Consider the following 24,282-nt stretch of genomic DNA (forward strand, 5'->3'; position numbering starts at 1 on the left):
AGGTCCGCCATAAAAAGGATGAAAAGCAAGGGAGCCAATAAACAACCTTGGCGAACCCCTCTAGTTATCCTGATTTGGTCAGAGAGGAAACCGGACCTACCCAGTCTAACCCGCATAGGATTGTTAGAATGCAACTCTATTAGGATAGAGAGTAAGCCAGCGGGTATATCCCAGGCCACTAATTTTCCCCATAATAGATTTCTATCAACCATATCAAAGGCCTGTGATAAGTCAATCCAGGCTCCAAAAAGTGGAGGGCCTCCCTTGGTGAAGGACTTGCAGCTAAGCAGCTCAACACTAACCCATTCAGTGACGTCGACAGACCCTTTCTAAATCCAGATTGCTGCTTCTGAATAATTCCCTTCGTTTTTGCCCAGAGTTCCAACTCCCCTAGAACAATACCCAAAAAATGTTACTATCGGCGTCTAGGAGAGAGATGGGGCGATAATTAGAAGCCAATAGCCTATCTCCCTTCTTATAAATAGGAATGACTATTGAGAGTCTACACGAATCAGGGATTCTCCTCCGGGCGATAATATTATCAAAAAGGGCTTTAAGGACCTTCGCCCATGTTTCTGGATCCGATTTAAAGATCAAGTTACTTAAGCCATTCGGTCCAGAAGCTCTGGACGCTGAAGATTTTTTAATTAACAGTTCTATATCTAGAACGTTAAACTCAAGCACCCAACTTTGGATTACGTCAGCAACCGAGCATAATGAGGCATCAGAACCATACACCTTCGAAAAATGTTCAATCCACACCCCCTCTTGAATAATAGAATCTTGTTTGTGATGTTGAGTAGCCTCATTCATATTGACTAAAGACCAGAAATTTCGGGAATTCTTAAGAGACAGGACATATAACATTCTCTCAGCATCTTGCTGTAATATCAGATGATGATGTGCACGAATCCAATTCCTGTAGTTATTTTTCAGCTTTACCAACCCCTCCCCATAGGCCTTCTCACACAAGCCCGCTCTCCTTAGGATCGATATCTGGGACCTCAATTCCTTTTTACGATTTATAATTTGAGCATTAAAAGAGTGTTTATGTAACTTGTGAGTTTTCCGGGCGTGGGGCTCTACTACTGCCTGTGCAGACAGAAAATTCAGGAAAACACTAGGAATACAGAAGTCAGACAAAGACTGATTAGATAAATCGCTCGTCCTGAGGCGAAGCTCACTATTTAATAACTGACCTCCTTTTTGAAATTTTCTAATGGCATTACCCGAGTTCTTAACAAGGAGCTCATGATCATAACTAAACGTTACTGGAGCACAATCATACGATACAGTCACCTTCAGCATAGCATGGTCATCAGGATTCCCTTCTCCAACTATCAAACTGTTACAATTTTCAAAAATATTGCTAGAGACAAAGAAATAATCTATCGTGGAGAATGAAATACCTCTGGGCCAAGTGGGGGAATTAGGAATATCCCCCCTTATATTTCCATTCAACATAGATTCCAATCCTGCATAAACCTTAACCATATTTTTCCATTCGTAGACTTCTGCTTACACTTGTCTGATCTGAGATCCACAGTAGAGATGCATTGAGAATTAAAGTCCCCGGCAATAAGAATTTCATCCCACGGGTAACGGATAGAGCAATCAAGTAAACCCTCCGAGAGAGCACACAGAAACTCACTAAGTAAAAAAACGCCTGAGTTCCAGTAAAGGTTTACCACAATCCAGCTTAAGCGTTCATTGGAGTTTCTCAAAGATACTCTCACCATGAGGATCCCCTGGATACTATTTGAGACAATTACCGAGGATTTAAACATCGTTACTAGAGGCCACCAGCAAACCCCCCCATTGGTCTACCCCTCCCAGGAGCCAAAGCCAACTGTTGAAAAATTGTGAATCCATCAATGCCTACTCGACCAGTTAGCCAAGTTTCTTGAAAAAGAATTAGATCGAAAGTTTTGAAAATTTCCAAACTCCTGGGCTCCTCAGAAAAGGATGTGTAGCCTCTAGTATTCCATGATAGCACATTAACTTGAGGCGACCCTAGAGCTTCGGATGGGTCATCCCCATCTTAAGAAAAACGTGGGCAATCACTTCAGGTAGCATATCCCACATATTCGTTGAGACAGTTGGGGAGAAATCCTTAATGGTTAGCCCCCATCGGTGATCTTGATTGGCTATCCGGCGGGACTCGGAGACAGTAGTTATAGGGTAAGTACGAGAGATCTTGAGGCCCCTCTGCTCCCATGCCGCCGCCTCACCCATAATTAGATTCAAACCCAAACTTGATTTCAGTTCTATTGCCACTATGTTAGTGTCAGTATCATATGGGAAGCTCACTGCTTCAATGTCATTTGAAGAAAAATACTTCAAAGCTGGGATTGAATTCAATTCCGTTATTATTGCCGAACGATTTAATGGAGCATCAACACATGAAGATGCAATTTTTCTTGATAAAAAAAACTGTCAGATCCGAGTTCTGTTTGTATAGTTCATCAGGCAACTGAGATGATAGGACAGAATTTCCATTCTCCGTCAAAGAGCCTAAGCCAGATGAGGCATCTATTCCTGCAGCCAGAGGTGCACCATCATACAAAGGGCAAGCCGATCCAACAGACGGACGCTTGATTACAGCAGCAGTATTAGCTTGCGAGTTTTCACTGCTAGAGGATGCCCCCTTGGCTCCCAGATCTGTCACCAACCTCGCTGATTTTTTCAAGAAGATAGGAGCAATTTTAACCAGAGGATTAGACGGCAGCTTTTTTTGTTTAGCCCTTAAAAAGATTGGAGCAATTTCTTTTGATTGGTCCACATAGTCAGTTTGACTTCCCACCGCGGATTTACCACCAGGCACTATCGTTTCTTCCACAAGATGTGCTTTTTGATTTGGGAATTTTCTTCCCTTTTTTGGATGAAGGAGACTTCGCCACAATTTCTTCGAATTTTTCAGGGGTTTCTTGGTCAGCATTTGATTTTCGTGGATGATGATTAGATCCAGAATTGATCTGTTTTTTCTTTCCTTTCCCCTTTTTGATTACAGGGGTGATGGCTTCACTGGCTGATAGCCTCCTATTTTTACTCTTATTTTTGGACTTCCCATTTAATTTCTTCTTCCTAGGGACTGCTAAATCCGAATCTGAAGAGGAAATATCTATTGGAGAACCCTCGAGTGGTACCCCCACTTGAGGATCACTATCCGCCAGGGCAGCCAATCTCATGAACTCCTCCATCACAGATATTGAGAGGTGAGTATCATCAACCATGGCCTCCACATGTGGAAGAATGGGGGGGACCTAGAGGGCCTTCCTGTGATTGATTGTCCGAGCGATCAGCTTTTTCTAATAAGATCAGGGACATCTTTTTTAAATCCCCACATAAATCAGTCAAAAGGGCCATTTTACATGATTGATCCTTTACTTCTTTATGGAGCTCAGTCAAAAACCCTCCCAATGATACATTGACTGCTGATTTTAAGGCTATCATGTCAATTTCATTTAGTTCCAAGTCCTTGTTCATCTCCATTAGAATACCCGTATGCTGGTAGACCTCAGTTTTCAAGTTTTCAAAGACTTTAACCAGAGAGGATAGAACGAAGTTTAGAGCTGTTATGGTGGGTGGCACAAGTTCTTCAGTAGAATTCTGAGCAGACGCAGCCGGCCCCTCTGGTTCGGGTAGGGAAATAGGCAGCTCCTGAGGGATCTCCCGAGAACTTACTTTGACCGATGTTGAAGTCCTTCCCCTATCAGGAGTTGAGACTACGGCTTCTAACTCCAACATATCCTCATCTCTAGGCTCAATGAAGACCTCCGACTGTTGAATCGCAGGGTTCTCTAAATGGACTACGCCGATCCTAGGGACTAACAAATGAGGCATAATATTAGTCAGGGAAGGGTCATCCAAGGAGCCCAGTTGATTTAGAATCACGTTCTTCATGGTAGAGGTCCTCAGGGTGAAGTCAATATCACCTTGGAATCGCGTACAAGTAGGTTGATTTAAAGGCGCTGACAGGTCCTCCATATGTGATACAGAATATGGCAGAGCCGAACCTGCTGGAACCTGATGGGTATACACCTGGAGGAAGGAAAATACCACCACCGTTTTATAGGGTTTGAAGAAGGATTCCCTCGCTCTTGCCTTCTCTTTACGTGGTGCCTTCTTCCCCATATCCACCGGAGTAGAGTGTAATGGTCTCTGAACTTCTGTGGGAGCAGCCGCACTACGAAGGTCATACATGACCCCCCATTCGATTCAAGGGAAAAGTTTTTCTGAAAGTAGTGCTTCTTCAAAAATTAGGTCAGGCACCCCCAGGGGGCAGGAAGAGGGGGCGGAGTAACAGTACAGACAGGCAGATTGCAGACTCAAAACCCGTCAGTTATCTATCCGCTACCTCCCTCGAATCCTGATAACACCTGGTCAGACCCTTTGTCACTTATTATAGCCACAAAAGTATTAATGGGTAGACTGACCACACTTCACAAAGCGATTTAGATTAGAGTGTGATTGGGTTGGTAAGTAAGGGTGGGTCAGGTAGGGATATGTAGAGATGTGGGGGGGACCACTTCTTTTGTAGAAACCCTTTTCACCCTATCTCGGCCTTTATCAGATACAAAAGGCTGACACCGAGTTCCTCAAGTAAGTCCCCACACCCCCCCACCTTTGCCTTGACCCTTTACCTTTTGTTTTTTACCCGTTAACCGCTATCAGTTAGGAGTTGGCACCAGGGAGTTGGCAGATGGCAGTTTTCTACAGTCCTACTGCCTTCCCCACCAACCCCCCGCAGCACAACTCACTCTGAACGGGTAAAACGGGTAGGGCGGATCTAGCGAGTCCCGCGGGAAACAGCTCCGCCCAGGAGAGGCTGAGAGAGCAGCGAGGACAAACCCAGGGCCACGCCACGCCACGCAATACAACACTCGGCGTCCGTTTCTGCACTTGCCACTCACCACTCGCCAGCCGCCAGTCGGCACTCGATAAACAGCCGACCTCAGCTCCTGTTATCCTGCGATCCCGCACAAAGCCGCGCCTCTGCCATAGAGGAAAGGACCGTAAGACGTAAGCCGTCAAGCCGCACTGAAAACGCTTAGCTTAGCCACTTGGCCGATCAGCCGCTTCCGACAGCAAAAAAAAAAAACACGTTCTGTGGTCTAGTCTTTACACACTGTAAGGAACTCATGGTGGCAACAGTTAAGACAGACACAAGTGATCACAGTTCAAGGGTGTTTACTAAACTGTATGCATGGGAAAAACACCTAATCTAAACCTAAGGCTAGGATGGGAGCAGGCTATGGCCATCACAAAATAATAAGGCAGTCCTAGTAGCGTCTTGTCAAATAAAAAGGGCCTACACAAAAATTGTTTTAAAAAAATTACAAAAAACACTATTGCCAATCGATACCACCAAGTTTCAAAAAGTGTGGGATTGCACAGGCCGTGCCGTGCACATGACAGTGCAGGAAGGAAGTGGGTTTTATTGAAACGGACAGATTGTAACGCTTACCTGGACTCTGCGGGGACACTCACGATGGAACTGCGTGACTCTGTTCTTCTCAATTGGTGTAGCTCCCAGTCCCCCCTTCAACCATACGAATGTGAGTTCCTAGGACAAACACAAGAGATTTCTAAGAATTTTGATTAGCACTTCTATGGAGTTTAACTAATTCTACACTCTCATATGACACTACAGCCCCTTCTTTAATTACCTTAGGAATTAATGTTGTTAGCTCTCCATCCTGCGTCTGTGCAGGGGCGCTAGTTCTGAAGAGGGGAGATGGAACCAGGATAACTGGGATGGACTGAAGTGACTGGAATTAGGACTGGGAAATGTAGGAGTGCCTAAAGTGTGAGAGGAATTTCTACACCCACGCATTCATGGGCACCACAACCGGAAAACGAATTTACCTCAGGAAACGCACTCACAACCCCCAAAGCATTCAAGCCTTTGGAAATAAGTGAAAAAACATACGGCAACATGCCATACAAGGCGTGTGGCGTACTCAACAATATGTAAAGAATACACGCCAAGCTAAGATCCTTCACTGAGGAACACTCAGTAGCTATGAAGCGCAACTCAGCTCCATACGTTACGTGCAAACAATGTTCAGAAACTAATTACAATGCAACATTGAATTTCATTATATCATGAAAAAAAACTTATGCTGCTTCAGAGGATAGAGCAAAGATACTTGCGAAAACTTTTCTGACAGGAAACTCTTGAATTATGGAAGTCGTTCCGTGACTGGAAAAATGACGGGGCTAAAGGAGTGACCGAAATGAAGTCTGTGACGGGAGTTCCAAAACACCGACTGTGGAAAATACTATGACTGGAAAATTGTAGGAATTGCAGGGAACTCGGGGAAACTGGAACGGGCCAAAAAGGGGACCGAAATGACAGAAGGGAAAGAGTAACAGGTGGCGCTAAAACGTGACAGGACCTAAAGCGGGACAGCGGCAAGCGTTGACTGGATTCTTCCGAACGCGAAGCAGGGAATGCTCGAGGGGAGGGGCTTAAATAGAAGGAGAGAGAAAACCTACACTGCGCATTCTACCAGCATAAACCAGGCAGCCCTGTTGAGAGTTGGGAAGTACCGCCCATGCCTAACACTGCCCCGAGTTGCCTTTTCTTAAACTCCACGAATGGTAGATTGAAGACCAACTCTTTTTGGACGCAATTGTAGGAACTTTTGCTGTGATCATGACACAGATCCTTTGCTGCGGCAACGTGGTGGCTCAGTGGTTAAGGAGATCGACTTAGGTTGAGTCCCAGCAATGGATTTTCATATTCATTTTAAAACGATAGAGCCAAGGTTGTTTTTTCTTTTATGACATTATTTGGCATACAGCGACATGCACATCTAAGTTTTCCTTCTCAATTATGCCATTTTTGGCATGGCATGTGACACCTGCCAGAGTCACTTGTAGAAGTGATGTGCCAACTGGAGAAGGGGGTAGGAGTCGAATGTGACATGTGGCACGTGCCAGTGTGTGACAGCGTGCCACCAACCTCTGGACACGATGTAAAATGTACAGTTTAAATGATTTCAAACACATTCAAAAAGTGAAAAATACCCCCATTGTGATATATATATTTTTTTTAAATAATTCTGCCAGTGCACTCTAATTCTGCACCTATTGCATCATAGCCCTGGATTCTATGTCAAGACTGAAGGCTAGTATGTGTAATCTTCCTAAACACAAGCAGCAATATAAACAAAGAAAGAGACATTCAACAACTGAAAACCACCATTTTCTGTGACAATGTAGTCTTTGCAGTTTGAAACTATTGCCCTCAGGCATGACACATCTCCTAGTCCGACAATGATGATGTTATGGTCCTATCTCCTCACGTGTCCTCCTCTCCACTTCGTTATTTTCTGCATGAGTAGCAGATGAGTACTATTTTGATTGTCTTGTGTGTGACTGATTAAAGTAATACTGTAAACCAGTCAGAGCGCAAGGTACACATAGTTAGATTGGAGAGGACCTTTTCTTGTTCTTGGTTAGTGGTTTGTTTACAGGAGGCAGCACATAACTGGAACAACGACTGACAGGGAAGTGAAACGGTTATGCGTTCACAAATCTTGACGGTTCCGGGCGTTGCAGTTTTGTCTTCCTGCGTTCAGTAAGGGAGCCGGTTGATCGCAACGTACAGCGAACCTTCTGTTTTGAAGGTATTCGGCAACAGCCACGATGGAAGGGAACTCTGCAGCCCTGTGACAATACCACCTAATGGCGCGCCAGCAGTGCCGATTGCGCCAAGGTGACTGATAGGCAGCTCCGAGTGTACTTACAGCGCTCCACACAGTAAGCGGTGCATGGGCACTGCCCGTAGTGAACAAAGAGCACGTCACTAAGTGGAACGTGGTAGACTCCAAAATTCCTGAGGTTCATACAGCACACAGGCATTGCTCAACACAGGCCTATAATATATCATACATAGCTCTCAACGTTGTATGGCCTCAGGGTGGGTGAAAACACCAGACTGTGGCATGTGAAAGCCAATTGACTTTTATGAGCAGGTAGGGGGCTTGGAGCGTGAGAGTGCTGCCTGCAGGCCGGGTGACACCCGCCAAAAGCTTGTGATTGGAGAGGTATGATTATATTAATATAGGTGGAAGCCCAAGACTAACTACTGCACGGGTACAGGCCCCAATTAAGCCTGTGAGTAACCTTGCGGCAGCTAGCTGTCTGTCTCCTTTGCATTACACAATGTGGGCGTAGAATCCTCCTACAGCGAGTAAAGCAGAGAAGGGCCTTCAAACATTCTGCAGGACCCCTCTCTGGGACAGCTGATGGAGAAAGCAACATGGGCAGGCCTAGGGCAGTCATCCCATAAACTGGACTTCCTTCTGGGCTGGGTCGCCTTTTCACAAGGCCCGAGAGCTGTGAGGCCCAGAGCATGCAAGAGGCAATGGCAGGAGGAACATTAAGGCCAGTGGCGAACCACTGTCCACATCACGCAAAGGGCACACAAAAGAAGCATGCTAAGGGCAAGGCGTGATGGAAGGGACAAGGTGACATACCCTCTAGCCCAGAGGAAGACCAAGAGGGCACTGAATGGGATTCCAGCAGCACAGAGTTCCGTGAGCTTGGCCACTCCTCAGGAAGGAGAACCGTGAAAAAGGCACAATAAGAGCTTTTAGAAATGCAGATATAGTTCCCTGGTTGACCCCCCCTTCATCCAGACCTGCTACCCCACCAGAGACCCCGGAGGGGAATCCCCAGTTAAGGCCACAAGGTACTTGAGCAACTGCGTATGCCTCTAAATAAGGTGGTGAGGAGCAAATTGAAGCCACAATATCACAGACCTTCTCTGCCGGATAAAGTAGTGGACACTCTGGAGGTGAACCCCTGTATGGTTACATTCCTGGCAAAGCACATCAAGGACCTGAAAAAGGGGCATCGACCGCTCATGGATAGCGTGCCAGGACACGCTCCCCAATTCCATAGATCCATTGGCCAAGATCTTTAAAAAAGTGTAAGATGCCAAAGAGGCCCCACCTATTGATGTGCATATTCTGGATGGTTGGGCACAAAGAGCAGTTTGTTTTATAGGTAACACCAACTGTGCGATAGCAGCGGAGTGCAGACTATCAATTTTAGCAAAGATCGACCTGAAACTCTGGCCGTTGGCATCCTGTGAGGCCGCTGCAGCAGCTAAAGGCCTTTTGTTTGGAGAAGCTTTTGTCAAAAGACATACCCAGATTTGTTAGCACCTTCGCTGCTCTGGACAAAGGTCAGACATCGTTAAAGAGCGTTTGTGCCCTGCGTATTCGCCTGGGCTGGCAGAAGCAGGAGCGGCTCCACCAGCCGCTGAGGAGGCCAGAGGCCCTATATAAAACAACTGTTGACAGGAGGAAGACAGAAGCCTGAATCCTTTCCTCCCCTCCTGTGGAAGAGGTAGGGGCCGGGGCTGGCTCTGCGGCAGCAGGTGAGAGTACAGTTGCATACACACAGCGCAGCAGCAAGCAATGAGATTCCTGCGGGAGGAGCTTACTGCAGACTCTTGGGTCTCAGACTGTGCAGGGGATTTGTCTAATTTTTCAAGGGCGCAGACAAGCGAAACTGCAACAACCCTTCGCAATTTCAGAGGAGGAACAAAGCCTCATGGACAAGGAAAAAGGAGAGCTTCTAAAGAAAACGGCGATAAGGCCAGTGCAGCAGGTGGTGCAGAGCTTCCCAAGCAATGCCTTCTTGGTGAAACAGAAGCAAAAAAAGGTGAGGCTGGTGATCAATTTCAGACAATTGAACGCCTTTCTCGTGTACCGTCACTGCAAGATGGGAGGAAATCATCTCTTCAGGGACATTTTGCAGAACGGCACTGGCTTGCCTGCATAGATTTAAGGGATGCCTAGCTAGCAGTAACCATTCCCGAGACGCACCAGCGATTATTAGAATTCTTCTGGCGAGGCCAAAGGTGGGAGTATGTGTCTCCCTTTTCGGACTAACTTCAGCACTGCAGTGCTTCACAAAGCTACTCAGGAGTGAGACTGATTGTGTACATCGACCATCTGTGTCTCATGGCGCAGGATCCAATGCGGATGCAAGAGTAAATGGTCCGAACGACGGGTCTCAGAGAAGCTGGGGTTTCTCATCAATTGGGAGAAATCCGAGACCAGCCCACAGCAGAGAATGCAGTTCCTGCAGTTTATCACAAACTCAAAGCTGGGGCACTGTGTCTGCCCCTGTAGAAAATGAACGATATAAAGAAGCAGAACAGATCAGTCTTGTCCAAAGATCAGATCGCCCTCAAATAGTTAAGGATACTGGTGCACTTGGCTTTGTCCGTCCAAGCAATCTTTCCCGGGCCCCTCCATTCCGTGCCCTCCAGTGCCTCAAGATTCAATACCTCTGACAGGGAATGTCTTACAAGCACACTGTGCTGATGTTGCACAACACGAGCATGGAACTGGCCTGGTGGCATCGACACATGGAAGCGTGGAAAGGAAGGTCCATTTTCGGCTCTGCTGCAGACCTGGCGATAGTCGGATGCCAGCCGCAGGGGTTGAGTAGCCCGCTGCGGAGAGCCGACTACCGGAGGGTGATGGTCCTTAGAGGAATCCAGGCTTCACATTAACTGCATGGAGTGGTTAGCAGTCTCCTTCGCGATCAAAAGTTTAACCTGGGACAGAGTGCAATGCTACAAATATTTGAAAATTGATAATGTCTTGGCGGTACGATACATGTATCTTACGTGAGGGACAAACTCCAAGCGGTTAGCTTAGTTAGGCAAGGATTTATGGCATTTCTGCCTGAGAAAGGCCCGAGTGTCACAGCGTAGTACCTTACAGGAATCAGCAACCAAGTGGCGGTCTTTAAAACAAGACGCTTCAGGGATTCCAGCGACTGGAAGTTGAACAGCTCAGTTTTCCTTGAGCTGATGAAGAGGACAGGTCTTTGCAAGACGGACCTGTTCGCATCCAGATTGAACCACCAACTGGAACGATTCTTCAGCTGGAGGCGGTGGCAACCTTCTTACAGCAATTGGGTCAGTGCAGGAACTACGCCTTTTTCCCCTTTGCAATGATTGTGAGGGCGCGGGTGTATGCAAGTCAACAGCAAGCAAGATTACTTCTGGTGATGCCCGCTTGAAAGAGTCAGGCTTGGTTCCTGGATATGATGGAGCTCACCTGCAACACCCAGATCCTTCTACTGGATGAGCCGGGCAATCGGGCAGAGCCGCCAGGTTTCCAGCACCCTCTGGTCATGCTGGGAAATCTACAGCTGGTAGCTTGGGTGATTTGAGGAGTGCCTGGAGAAAGCCAGGACTATTGGGAGAGGCTGAGCGCTTCACTGAAGAATCCTGGGCACCCAGGATGGCCAAATAATACAGGATGGATTGGAAAAGATGGCTCAGTTGGTGTATGGCTATGGACGTGCATCCTGCTACAGCGGATGTGATCCATGTAATAATCTTCCCGACAAGCCTAGCTGCCCAGGTTAAGGCCTATAGAACAAACACGTTCAGGTCTGCAATCTCTGCGGGTCACGAACAAGTTGACAGAGCTCCATTCGGCAAATACACCCTAGTTGTCCGACTGCTCAAGGGTGTGAGAGTGATCCGGCCGCCCATTACCCAAATACTCACATAGAAAGTAGAGTTTTCATCGCACTCCATAAGGCTTTCAAGGCAGTGTTAACACTACCCTAATCAGGTGGGTGAAATGGGTCATGCAAGAATGCGTCATAAACACTTGTCGATTTGGAGCGCATTCCACGCAAGTGGCTATGGCTTCCAAAGCCTTTGCCATCGGAGCTCAGCTGCAGGATATCCTCAAGGCCGCACACTGGTCGAGCAAGTTTACTTTTAAGATCATTTATTTTAAGCCAGACGACCAGGTTGTCTCGTTGGTGGTAAGTTTTAAACAAGCATAATACGAGTCTCTGGTCTTGACATAGAATCCAGATTTTCCATACCAACATTCTGGAAAGTCATGATTCTATTAAAGACAGAGGTGAAGTGTTATCCCACCCGTCCAATCGCTCAAATCTGCGTAGATAGGGCACAGTGAGGCAAGATGCACGATTACTGCAAGCGCAAGAAGCCCAGCCAAGCAGCAGCACAGCGATAGTGGCGATCACCCACCCACAGTTAACATGGTTGTTTTATTTCCTTTTTTCTTCTATCTGGGCAGGTGTGTGGTCCCATTGATGAAAACCTGCAGGAGCAGACGAGTAGTCTGCCAGACCCCTTAGTCCGGTTCACTCAGTAGTCGGTTACATACAACTACTGCGGAGACCAGGACTTGGGAATAGGGGAAGTGGATAAAACAAAGAACAGGTCTCCTCCGTGAACCTCCTACTCCAGGATCGCTCAGTGCTCAAGAAACCTGCAAAAAATATTTCCATGGTTAGAAATCTTAAACCAGTACACTTACCTATATTCTTTCTCATCTTCCCGTGTTACCATACTGCCTCCGCCCCAAGCCTGGAGGCCAATGTGAAAAAGAAAATGACTAAGTTTCTCTTCACTATCTCCGTTTCTCTATGATGCTTGCACTGCTTAAGCTTCAGAAAGGTTTGCTGTTGTCAATTGCAAGAAAAACATGTGTCTCTAACTTCGAGTCTCTTTGTAAACAGCAATTAAGTAGCTTGCTCAGGGTATATGTATTTGAGAGTTTTAACTGGAAACCTTATTGCCACGTTACCTCAACGTTCTCCTTCTCCTTAAAACTTTCTTACTGTAGGAGGGAAAAAAACAAACCAACTGAAAAAAGAGGACATGCGCTTTTCTTGAAATCTCTGCTTGTGCCCACAGCGCGATATGCACTAATCCTCGGCAGCTTCCACAACGCCTTTGATCCAATGCATGGCTTCCCTGTTGCAGTTTCCGAAGGCTGAGAAATTCCTGACGCGTTGCTTCACCGTTACAACACAACGCTGGACCGCGTCTTATGTACTTTCCTCTAGAGCACACTAGCCTTGGAAAGGAAACATTACACTTGGTCGAGCGCAAGCCATGGAATACGTTTCCTTGCTTTTCTGCTGTTGATCGCGCAAATTTACAGAGCGTACATTTTCATAACCTTTGAAACATCACAGAATTAAAGACTAAACTTTACTTGACAGTCCTAAGTTTGCTCAAACACCTCTTCTGTTTAAAAGTTCTTTTAACTAATCAATTTTCCATCAATGATGTGTGGGATATATTGACCCACTCAGATGTGCTTTACCACATCACTTTGCTGCATTGGTGCAAGAAACAGCAGAATGGCTGCGCTGGCTCCTGTACGCGCCAGGATCTAAAAATTGCATTTTTACAACAACCATAAAAAAATTGTTGCAACACACTGCCACACATATTTTAGGCGGGGTGGAACAGAGTACACACTGCAGGAATGTGCCAGTGTGCTCTGCAACATTTAACATGGAATTAAGTAAATGGGCAGAGTTGCCTTGCTGAAAACCCCAGAATTCCTTTCAGAATTAAACCTTTTTTTCTCACCCTTTAGAAATGCTGTTTTGAGGCTAAATCCCTCCATTTACTATGAAACTGCTGTAATTGAAAAGGTCCTGCCATGCCCAGAAGAAGTCAATGTGCATTAGCAAAACCATGTCTGGTTCCTGAATGACAGGCCCAGTCATTTTAGCTTGGAAAGAAATCAACCAGGGGCTTTGTTTTCAGTTTACACGGGAAACGAAGTCTATTTGCTTTGCAAAAGTATCTAAAAATCAGCTGTTCAGAGAAAGACTCTAAATAGCCGAGCCATGCCCGTTTAAAATGTATCCATGCTGCAGAACACCAGCATTCAAGAGACTAACCATAGCTGCATGGCAGTATGTCAATTTGCTGGAGACGAAAATCAAAATTTAGAAGAAAGAAATGTTAGCAGTTTTTAAACACGTGGTAAAATGGGCTTTGCTGACTGAAGAAAAGTGGCCTATTTCAAAGTAAATTATTGAGTGAAGGCCTGCTTATACAGCAATGTAAAAGGATTATGTGGCAGGTGATAATGCATACATAGGCTATTTTGATTCCCCAGGTTTGTTTAATTCAAAACTTAAAGGTTAAAATACATAGGCTGAGTTTGCAAGCTCTCAAGAAATATCAGTTGTTCAGGTTCCAGCCCTGTAACTTCCTTCAGGAAGAGAGTCGCACCATAAACTTCCCGGACACCAAAAGTGCTAATTGGCAGCTTGAAAAAATGTGTATGCGACAGGACAATGGGAGTTCACAAGCTCATCAGACATTAGTTTGTGCTCCAGGCTGGGACAATAGCAGTCTTGGAACACTCACCTGTCAAGCGTGAAGGACCATAAAACCTTCAATTAAGAGAGAGGCCCCCCCCATCCTGTTTGGAAGAAACTGCCAGTTGGTGTTAGCTGGGAAGAAAAAAATGACAATGACTCCCATTTGTTTTAAGACTAATTTATAAAGAACTTTAAAAAGACTTACATCTCAGCTGTCAAAATTGGTAAAAATGGGGAATTTTCACAGCGTAAAAGGGGAATTGTGGGCTGTGTTTGAAAACTTGGTAGAACGTCATGACGCACTCTGGACAGAAATGGTGATATATGTTGTATTACCAGAAAAGCATCCACGTTGCAAATGTCAAATGTGTATAAAATTGTGGAATTTTAGGCCAAATCTTTAATGTGTAACATTACCAAAATGTGTCAGAAAGGCGAAACAAGTTCGCACAGACTGGAGGTTTGGACTAATCTGTGCTGCACAAAATATGTATCTGACTTACTAAGAGGTTGCAACTGCAGAAGTATGTGTTTTTGGCAAAAAAAATCGCATTTTTTAGTGAAGTAAATGTGGGAGTTTCTGCATACAGTAAAAACCACCTCAAACATGATATCACTTTTATGATATCCAACCAATTGTGAGCAAGGCAGAGACTATGCCCTTGCCCAATCCTACTGTTAGGGGCATGGGTAGTGAATCCTGCCCCTGTCATATACTGTAATGATGGCATCTGGCATTATAAATAAGGGCCCCCCGACTAGCACTCAGGACACACACTGATTTCTGACCGATTCCAGATTTCTTGCCCGGCGTCCTGTCTGTTCCTGTCTTCTTGCAATTATCCATCTAGAATCCAGATCCCAACCACAAGGCCAAACCTTGTTCATCCTGCTTCAGCTAGGCCTCAATTTTTAATTATCCAAATAACCAAAGGGAAACGCTGTGGTACTTTTGGCATCCAAATCCAGCTTGGCTTGTTACCACTCATTGCATGAAGCCGCATCCTGCTCCCCTGATGCCCCATCTTATCCAGTAACCAGAAGAACTATCCTTTGGTATCCAGTTCATGCCCGCCGATTTTGTCCGGCTGTCCTGTGTTAGAGACCAGGTCTGTGTGGTGATCCAGAGCACTGACTGTCCAGAAACCAAACTAAAAGTGGACTGTGAGTATCAATAGGAACCATAGAGCCAAAGCATAACTTGCCTTGTCCTTAGTTCCAATCTCTAAGCTATCCTATTCTGACTCCAATAACTTATAATATTGTCACAATCATTCTTGCTACCCTGTTTTGATTCCTTGTGCTAGTGCCAATGTCTTTAATAATTTTGTCTTGTGAAATCCTAAGCCCTTAGTCCTCCATCGGGTAATCAGACTGAGTCCGACCAGGGCGAACACGGAGGTGCTAGGGTTGATTCCGTGGATCAACTCCAGAGCTTACTGTGTCAAGCTGGTAGCCTAGCCTGAATGCCCTAGAGTAAAGTAAAACTGTCCTTGTCAAAATTGTTTTCTGTCCTTTTTTCGCGCCTTTATTCTTCCAAAAGCACACCTCATTCTATCTGGCATAACTCACTCAATTTAACAGCTAGAGACCTAATTTCACTTTTAGTGCATCTAGGATCCATTGCTACACCCCAACCCAAAACTCGCATCCAGATTTACAATATTTCACCCGTTTTTATTAGAAACCGTTTTGGTAAATTCAGGCGGGAGTGAGCATTTTTGCAAATTTTTACACGTGTTATTTTTACTATCAATTGTTTTAAACCTTCCATTCATTTTCGAATTGTATGCTTTTGCTCAATCTATTGCTTGGAATTTTCCAGTGTTGCTCCCGTAGAGAATTGTACTTATTTAAGGATTTTAGACATTGTTTATCCATCCAGTGTCATTTTAGCATTGCCAGGGTTTAAATCCGTTTTTCTCTTGTTTGGGGAGGGAAAGTCAGATTTCTATTCTGGTTTCTTATTCCTTATTCCAGATTACCTGCTGCTTCTAGATATCCATTCAGATTTGATTATTTGTGGGTTGAGGGAATTTTGCAGGGGGAGATTCTAACTTTAATGCTATCTTTCCAGAAATCCAAGTGTTTCTATTCCCTGGGGTTTTCTATCTGTGTAGCTAAACGGTTGAATTAAGTGCATTGCCTACCTTCCTATTGTTTGTCACCACATTGGCGATTGCTGTTCCATATATTGAAAGTGTGATTTCTTGAATTTCTAAATAAATATTACCCACCAGCCTGGTTCCCGGTCCATTGTGACCCAGGGTGTGTGATATGGGTGGTGTATCGTCTCAATATAAAATCTAATCGATCACACAAGCATTTCAATTGCGCGCTGCATACTGGGCTGAAACTAAGGTGTGTCGCCCGATTGAAATCCTTAACAAACATATGTCATAACAAGTTGCATTAGTCAATAATTTTACAGTCAATTATTGGAGATAGAGTTTTCACTGGATTTTCCAGCTGTTCGATTTTTTGAAATACTTCAGATCTCTGGTGACTTTAGTTCTCCTTTTATTCCTAAAGGAGCTTCTTGTAGCTGTGACCTCTCTGGGAAGAAACTTGTATGAAAGGCAGTTTAGAACCTCTCCAGAGGTTCCAAACTACCTCACAGTAAGCTTTGGAGCAATCACTGCTGTGCAGGCAATACACTATCTTGTATTGGGATAATTGAAGTTGGCCGATTACATGGTTAAGGAGAAGGTCAGTTCAAGCCAACTTAACCCCCCCAAATTAAACTAAGACACTAGCTTCTTCCTAACAGGATGCCTCAAAGGGAATCTGCTGAACCTCCAAGGGAACCTGACAGCAGGTGCGGACACTAAACAGGCAGACAACATAGGACACAATCCTGCCGGATCTGGGGTCGGCATCGTTCATTACGGGTTTTGTTCTTAGTTATACCCTTTTCGAGATGAAGTTGTTCATTAGGAACCTGCAGCGAGACAGCGAAAAAGGAATTGGGGAGGAGGACTTGTGAGGTGATAGGACCGAAACGTTAGGATTCATGGACTAGGACAAATGTCATGCCTGAGGGCAACAGAGTTTCACACTGCAAAGACTACATTGTCAAAGAAAATGGTTGTTTTCTTTGATTTTGATTAATGTTTTTTTCTTTTAAGATTGTTGCTTGGATTTTAATAAAGAAGAGTAAGCATAATACTAGCCCCTGTGTCGTTAATAGAATCATGACTTTCCTGAAAGTTAGTATGGAAAATCTGGACTACCACAGTACTAACTTCCTCAATGGAATTTACCATCAGACAGCATTTCTGGCAAGTCCTTTTTGTCGGTCAATATATTCCATATCGTGTCAGGGAGTGCCCCCTACATTTCTCTGTCAGAGCTGCAAAGTCTCCCTAAAATCGCAGGAGTCTCTAGCAAAAGGAGACAGACACCTGCACTCGTGTTTGAATAGGATTTTGTTTCTACAGCTGCAAAGATCTTCAACTGTGCCTCAGACAGTCCCTTTGTTTGTGGCAACGCTGGGCAGAAGTAACACTGCTGAACACAACACTGGACAGCACATGCTGATCTGACAGGGGCTAAGCTGTGTCCTGTACACCTCGACTGCTGAATTTCCAGCTGATCCCAGTGGCAACTTTGTATAAAGGGGGATAAATAAGATGATCAGGTGTGTAATTTCAGCACATGTGGTGTGCGAGAGGCTACACAGCCCGTGTGATGGTCTGACATGAATATTCTGCCACACAAACAGGACTGAAGTGCGACAGGACATTGTTTACTTTTCTTCTAAATTTGATTAGAAACCACATCTCATTTTAAGTACAGTTAAGGGTAAGAGAGACTTAGTGTCTTCAGTGTTACATTACGAAAGGAGGGTACCTTGCACTTCTCTTATTGATTTCATGTACAAGTTCATCACCATCAGGTCAGTGCTGCGGACTCTGGTCAACGTCAAAGGGTAGGCTTTACAGAGGGTCTACTTCACCTTAATGTCCACTTCCCCCAAGTCTGAGCTCGAGGAAAATCCAGACACTTCCCAACAGACTGGTTCCTCTGAATGTCGCTGTGGCTGGTATGTCTCAAACTCTGCCCGACATCTATTGTCCTGCAAAGGCATGCATGAAATGGAAAACTGCACTCAGGCCCACAGCTTTATGAAAGAAATTGTAGCAATTCTGTGGCTTTTCCCATAGTCCAGTCCATGTTGGCAAGTGTAACAATATTCTTATACTGCGGGCCCATGTGAAATATAGCTCTGTTTTAAAATCTATGTATCATATGTTTGTCCTTCTGCAGGCAGCTGATTTCTTGGAGTCATATATGTGTGTGATGTGTTGCATTTTGATAAGACGTTCATTTTGGGAGGCCGATTGCTTGCGGGTCACATTTCACATGTTACTGTGAGGGATCACAGGAGTGGTTCAAAGAATAGAAGAAAAGATTGAGAGGGTTTAAAAGAATATTTCCGAGCAGTAGCCCGGCACCACCTAGGGGAGGTACTATGGCTCCCACGAAGGTTGAGACCACTCACCTCTACCTGAGTGCCATAACAAAGGGAATGGTGGACATTTGGGACAGCGTGGTGGAGAGGCGGGGGATCACAACCTTTCCATCTCCGTTTACACCCATCTTCAATAACGGGGACTTCACGCTGGGGTTGGAGAAAGGGGCGTTCGTGACCAAAAGGTGAAAACGTTTGAGGAATGTAAGCAGGAGTTCGGGGTGGGCGAGGGAGAAAGGCACAGATCCTTCCAGATTAGACACTGGGTTATGTCGGTGGAGGTAAGGAAGGCTGCTATACGCAACCTATCGCAGTTCGAACGGTTCCTAACGCACGAGGGGTCCAGAGGATTAATCTCAGACCATTACAGGCTACTAGAGAGCGCTGGCCTGAAGGCTACTGGGGCTTATATGAGGGGATGGGAGCAGAAACTGGGGGCTAGAATGGAAAGAGGACTGGGAGAGGTTGTGGAAGATTATTCTGAAGGTGGCAAAAGCGGCCCAGCTGCAGGAGGCCTGATACAAGTATATCTACGGCTGGCACTATACCCCGGCCCGCCTGCATGCGATGTACCCGGCAAACTCGGGGGATTGTTGGAGGGGCTGCGGGGGAGAAAGTACAGCAGCTCATATTTGGTGTGACTGCCCCATTATTAGGCCCTTCTGGCGCGACATCGCACAAGCTCAGTCTCATGCTTTAGGGGGGGGGGGGTCAGCCAAGATCCCCGGGAGATTTTATTGGGGAAGCAGGCACTGGGGGGCGGAGAAGAGAGGAGAGGGAGTACTAAGGCGAAAGTCATTCACCCTGGCAGCGATGGCCCTTATTGCACAGAAGTGGAAGAGCCCAACGATCCCGATAGAGCAAGACTGGTTAAGGAAAATGTGGGACAGTCTCGATGGAATGGGCAACGTACGCAGCCAACAATAAGCTGGGGAGTTTCTCAGCAGACTGGGATGAGACATTGGCCTATTTGAAAGGGGAGTTCAGGGAACAGTGGTCCCCCCAAAGACTCAAGTTGTTGGACATTTACGGTTAATTTGCTGGAAGGGGAAGAACGGGACGGAAGAACCTACTGGCGCTATGGCAGAAGTTGGGTGGAGGTTGGGGGGGGGGGGGCAGAATTCAGTTTGAGGATGTTTTGTTCCGTTTATATGATGAAAATAAAAGTTTATTAAAAAAATTATATTTCCAGGGATACAAAGGCTAGATGGAGCCCGGGGTCCCCTGGTATATTAAACAGGCCAGGCACTTCAGGAGCTACATGGGGAAAGAAGGCAAGCCCTTTACCCGGGAATAGGGAGTGCAGAGAGTGGAGGCTTAGAGCAAGGGAAACAAGTCAAAGAATGCATTAGACAAGGGACACAGGGTTGCAGGAGGCACCTCCACTATGGGCGGAGGAAGTACAGAGGGAGAGAGGCTTGCCACAAGGGGCAATAGCACCCAAAGGGCAATGGGAAACTGATGTGCCATAGCTGCCAACAAATATATGTTTAAAGTCAATTTTTGCATGTGGGCATGGGATGCAAACCCAAGTCTTGCCCTTAGCATCTCTGTGCTCATCACCTTTAAATCATCCTTCTGTTTTCTTCTACTAATTATGTGCACATCTCTCCTCTTGTCTTATATTACATTACGTTCAGCAATTGCATGTTTAAATCACTTAAATCACATTCTCATAGAAATCCTGGACTCCTGTTTTGCTGAGATTTGCAAAGGATATTTTATTTCAAAGCTTGCAGAAAATACAAATAAACTTTAAAAGAATCCTATTCAAGAATAAATGTAAAGTCAATTTATATTAAAATGTAATAAAAGATGACTGAATTAGCACCCTTCACGAGAATAGTTAAATACTCTATCACTGCGCTGTCAGTGCCAACAATTCTCTGTCATGATTCTGCTCATATTTTTTTCAACTAGTGTATATTTTTGCATTTTTTGCAAGTCGGTTGCTATCTGTTTAATTATCCTATCAAGTGTTTCAGTGCTGTTTGATACAGGAGTGTCAGTCAACTAGATGCCCTCGGTCAAATTCCACAGGCTGAAGCCGATTTTAAAACTAGCAACACCCAGAATACGACTCTACACATATGGAGTCAAACAACCCCTACCACTGGAAGGAGAGTTCCATATGCACGTCTTACACTACAGAGCCTCTACTTCCACCCCCTTTTATGCTACTAGTGCGTCAAAAGACACCTTGCTCAGTTGAAACATGGCTCAGGATCTGTGACTGATCCACTTGCCATTTAAAGAATACGAAAATTAGATTTATCCCAATGTTTAGAGGTTTCAAAACTTATTTTAAAGGGTAGCGTACCTGCAGGGTCAAACATTGCAGCTACACATGATTTATTCAGTGGTGGCTTGGCATTGCTGTATTTCATTTAAGGTTAGACAAAAGGTGAAAGATGAACCTCAAGACACTGGAAGGCTAGACATTATTGAAAGTCAAATGTCCCACACCTTCGCTTTCACTGGTATGGATTGCAACAAAACCTAAACAGCACAGTGAGGTATGCATCGGTGCGGACTTGCGGTTAACCAGCCGGTACTGGATGGTATCATGGCTGATCTAAAAGACACAAATATTTTCTTCAATCAATTTGCTCATTTCCTTCAATCGATTTGCTGTCCGCGTATTATCAGATGCCTTTACATAAAGGCTCATGCCCAATTGTGAGTTTTCCCTCCGATGTAGGTTTGTATAGATAAAAGCCACTCATTTTCAGGTTATCATCAGCTAACAAGGTTTTTCAACATACATTGAAAGGGTCGCTACCTTGCCTAGACACTACATTATGTGAGTGATGATGTCCTGATATATTGAACAACTGAAAAAGAAAATCTTCTCAAACTGCTTCTCTATCTCTTATCCTTCACCCCTTACTAAGTCCGGCAGGAGGAAACTGAAGAATCCTAGTCTCTAACCCGGCCCTTCCGAATGCAGGCACCTACGTCACTGCCTCTGCCAGAGAGACTCACAGACCTACTCTGTCGTTCCCTCACCCAACCTATACTCTCCATGTCATCACTCTCTCGCTCCTTTCTCTTCCTCACCCATCCATGGTGGCACCTGCTGGGAGATGCTTCTTGCCCTCTCCACCTCCAGGGTCATCATCAAGGTCTACCACAATGGTACCATCATGGTCCAGGGTCCTCAACCCAACCTTATACTCTGCCTAATCAACCTCCCTGCGCCTTCTGCACCAGCTCCTTCGGCAGCCCTGGCTCCCTTGCCAGCTGTGCCACCTTGGTTCCCTTGCCATCTCCTAACCACCCTTCTACCCTCGCCATGGCCTTCTTGCCACCACTCCACACATTGACAAGCCCGTCAGCCTCCTCCCCTTGGGTGAACCAGCCACCCACTCAAACTGTATTTGGGGCTCTTGCCCCCTGTGGCCATCTCCTGCACTGGCTCCCTCCTCAACCATTATGGTCTGGGCTCCCTTACCGGCCTTGGCTCCTCTGCCCCCTTTCTACCTCCGTCCCTCGGCACTCTCGTCACTTGGGGGGGCGGGGAGAGGAGAAATCACTGCCCCCTGCTCCCCTGTAAGTCTTTCACTGATCATTGCCACGCTTAACACTCGCTCAGCTGTCAAACACTCTTCTGAAATCTGCAACCTCCTTGGACTCCGTTCTTACCCTCACTGAAAGCTGGTTCAAGGATAGCTCTGTCACACGTTCTGACACACTTCTCCCTGAAGGCTACAAGATACTCTCTCTTCCTAGAGCAAACAGACCAGGTGGGGGAGTAGAATTGATCTTCCCTGATTTGATACCTGTGTCCGTCATTCCCACTCAGGCTTACTCATCCTTCGGGGTGCCTGGTCTTGCAAGCTCTCCCTCTCATAGGTCTTCACGCCTGCATGCCACCTTCCATCAGCCACCTAGTCAGCCCTCTCTTCCTTTCAGAATGGGCTGACCTGGCCTCCTCTCTGCTTTCTTCCTCTTCTCAATTCCTCCTACTGGGTGATCTCAACATCCATCTCGACTCACCTGATTCCGCAAGACATTTCGGGCAACCTTTGCGACTCTCTCTCCCTTTCCATCTCACCATCTGGCCCAACCTTGGATGCTCATCTCAACTGACATTCCGCTATCTATCCCTCTCACTACTTCTCTTTCCTGGACTGATCATTCTCTCCTCTCTTTTCCTCTGACATCAGTAAGCCCGGCACTGCCTCCCGTCTACAAGGTCATCTGACGCATGAAGAGTCTCAGTAGCTGCCTTTGTCGCCACCTATTATGCTCCTTCCACTCCTGCGGCTGACTCCCACCCTGGCACAGCCCTCTCAAACTTTAACCTCTCAGTTTCCAACACTCTCGATATTCGTGCCCGGGTCATGAGGGTATGACTGAATCCTACCAAAAAGTGCAACTCTTGGTAGGACTCTGGACTGGCTGCCCTTAAAAACGCAAGTGCAGGGCATCCCAACAGAAATAGGATTCCTCGGGTGCACACACTGACAAACTGGCCTGCCGCCTCCTCCAAAGGGAGTATAGACTCTGCATCCTCTCCAAGAAAATAGTCTTTATTCAAGCCTGCATCTCTGCGGCATCCAATAACATGGACAAACTTTTCAAAGTCTGTAAAGAATTAGCCAACCCTAGCGCCGACCTCTGCAACCTCTCCTTCGCCACTGGAGTTTTCCCCCACTGCTCTTAAGCACTCCCTTGCGCACCCTCTCCTAAAAAAGAAACCCTTCTGCTGACCCTTCCAACTTCGCCTGTTCTCCATCACTCCTTTCCTGGGCAGACTCCTGGAGAAGTTGGCTATTTCCCAGCTTACCCTCCACACTAAATCAGTTGCTGTTTCCACGGCCACCAGTCTGGTTTTAGAGCATGCAGAGTCACAGAAACTGCTCTTCTGAACACCCGTGAAGATCTGCTCTCAAATCTTGATTCCAACGCTCCCTCTGTCCTCATTCTACTCGGCCTCGCCTCTGCCTTCGATACGGTGAACCACAACATCCTGATCGCACGTCTATGGGATACCCTGGGCATCACTGATCAGGCCCTGGCGTGGCAAACCTTACTGTCCGACCGCCCATCCCAGGTGGAACTGTGGACTTTTCTATCCCCCATCTCTATTTGCAGTGTCCCACAGGGATATGACCTATCCCCCTGGTTTTTCAATGGCTGCATGGCACCCCCTGGCCCGCATGATAGCCACCTTCACCTCCAACTTTCAGTGTTACGCGGATGACACGCAGCTCTCATTCAGGCTACCCTTGGTCTCTTCCTCACTCATACCAGACTGTCTGGCCACAATTCAGTCGTGGTGTGCTGCAAACGACCTCTGCATCAATGCCAGTAAAACAGATTGTCCTCATTGGGACCCCTGCTCCCACCTTCGCTCTTTCACAGACGTCTCTAAAAAGTCCCACTACCAACCGCACCTTCTCAGAGGTATTCTAACTTTTCTCACCTTCCTCGAGTCTAGAGGCTCACCGTCTCCAGAACCATGGTCCTCTCTAGGCTGAACTACTGCAACAGCTTCTTTCTTAACCTGCTCTCTTCTACCCTCGTCCTCTTCCAACTCATCCAGAAAAAAAACCGCAAGACTTATTCTTGGCCTCAAGCTCAGTTGCCATATCTGACGCCGAAATCCCTTCAATGGGTCCCCGTGGCTGCAAGGATTAAGTTCA

The 24,282-nt window shown here is 46.1% G+C and overlaps 1 protein-coding gene across 5 annotated transcripts in view; it reads right to left on the bottom strand.

Moving 5' to 3' along the window:
- ERI2 (ERI1 exoribonuclease family member 2) overlaps positions 1 to 24,282 on the bottom strand; it is a 282,343-nt gene that overhangs the window by 176,490 nt on the left and 81,571 nt on the right. For 2 of the 5 annotated variants that reach the window (XM_069647655.1, XM_069647656.1), the window contains one exon: positions 5,468 to 5,566. The exons of the other annotated variants lie outside the window; for them this stretch is intronic. The gene's annotated coding sequence lies outside the window, so the exon portion shown is untranslated. The remainder of the gene's footprint in view (positions 1 to 5,467; positions 5,567 to 24,282) is intronic. 5 annotated transcript variants of the gene reach the window in all.

The sequence above is a fragment of the Ambystoma mexicanum genome, chromosome 2q (assembly GCF_040938575.1).
Source record: "Ambystoma mexicanum isolate Mex_15411 chromosome 2q, UKY_AmexF1_1, whole genome shotgun sequence".
Taxonomy (NCBI): domain Eukaryota; kingdom Metazoa; phylum Chordata; class Amphibia; order Caudata; family Ambystomatidae; genus Ambystoma; species Ambystoma mexicanum.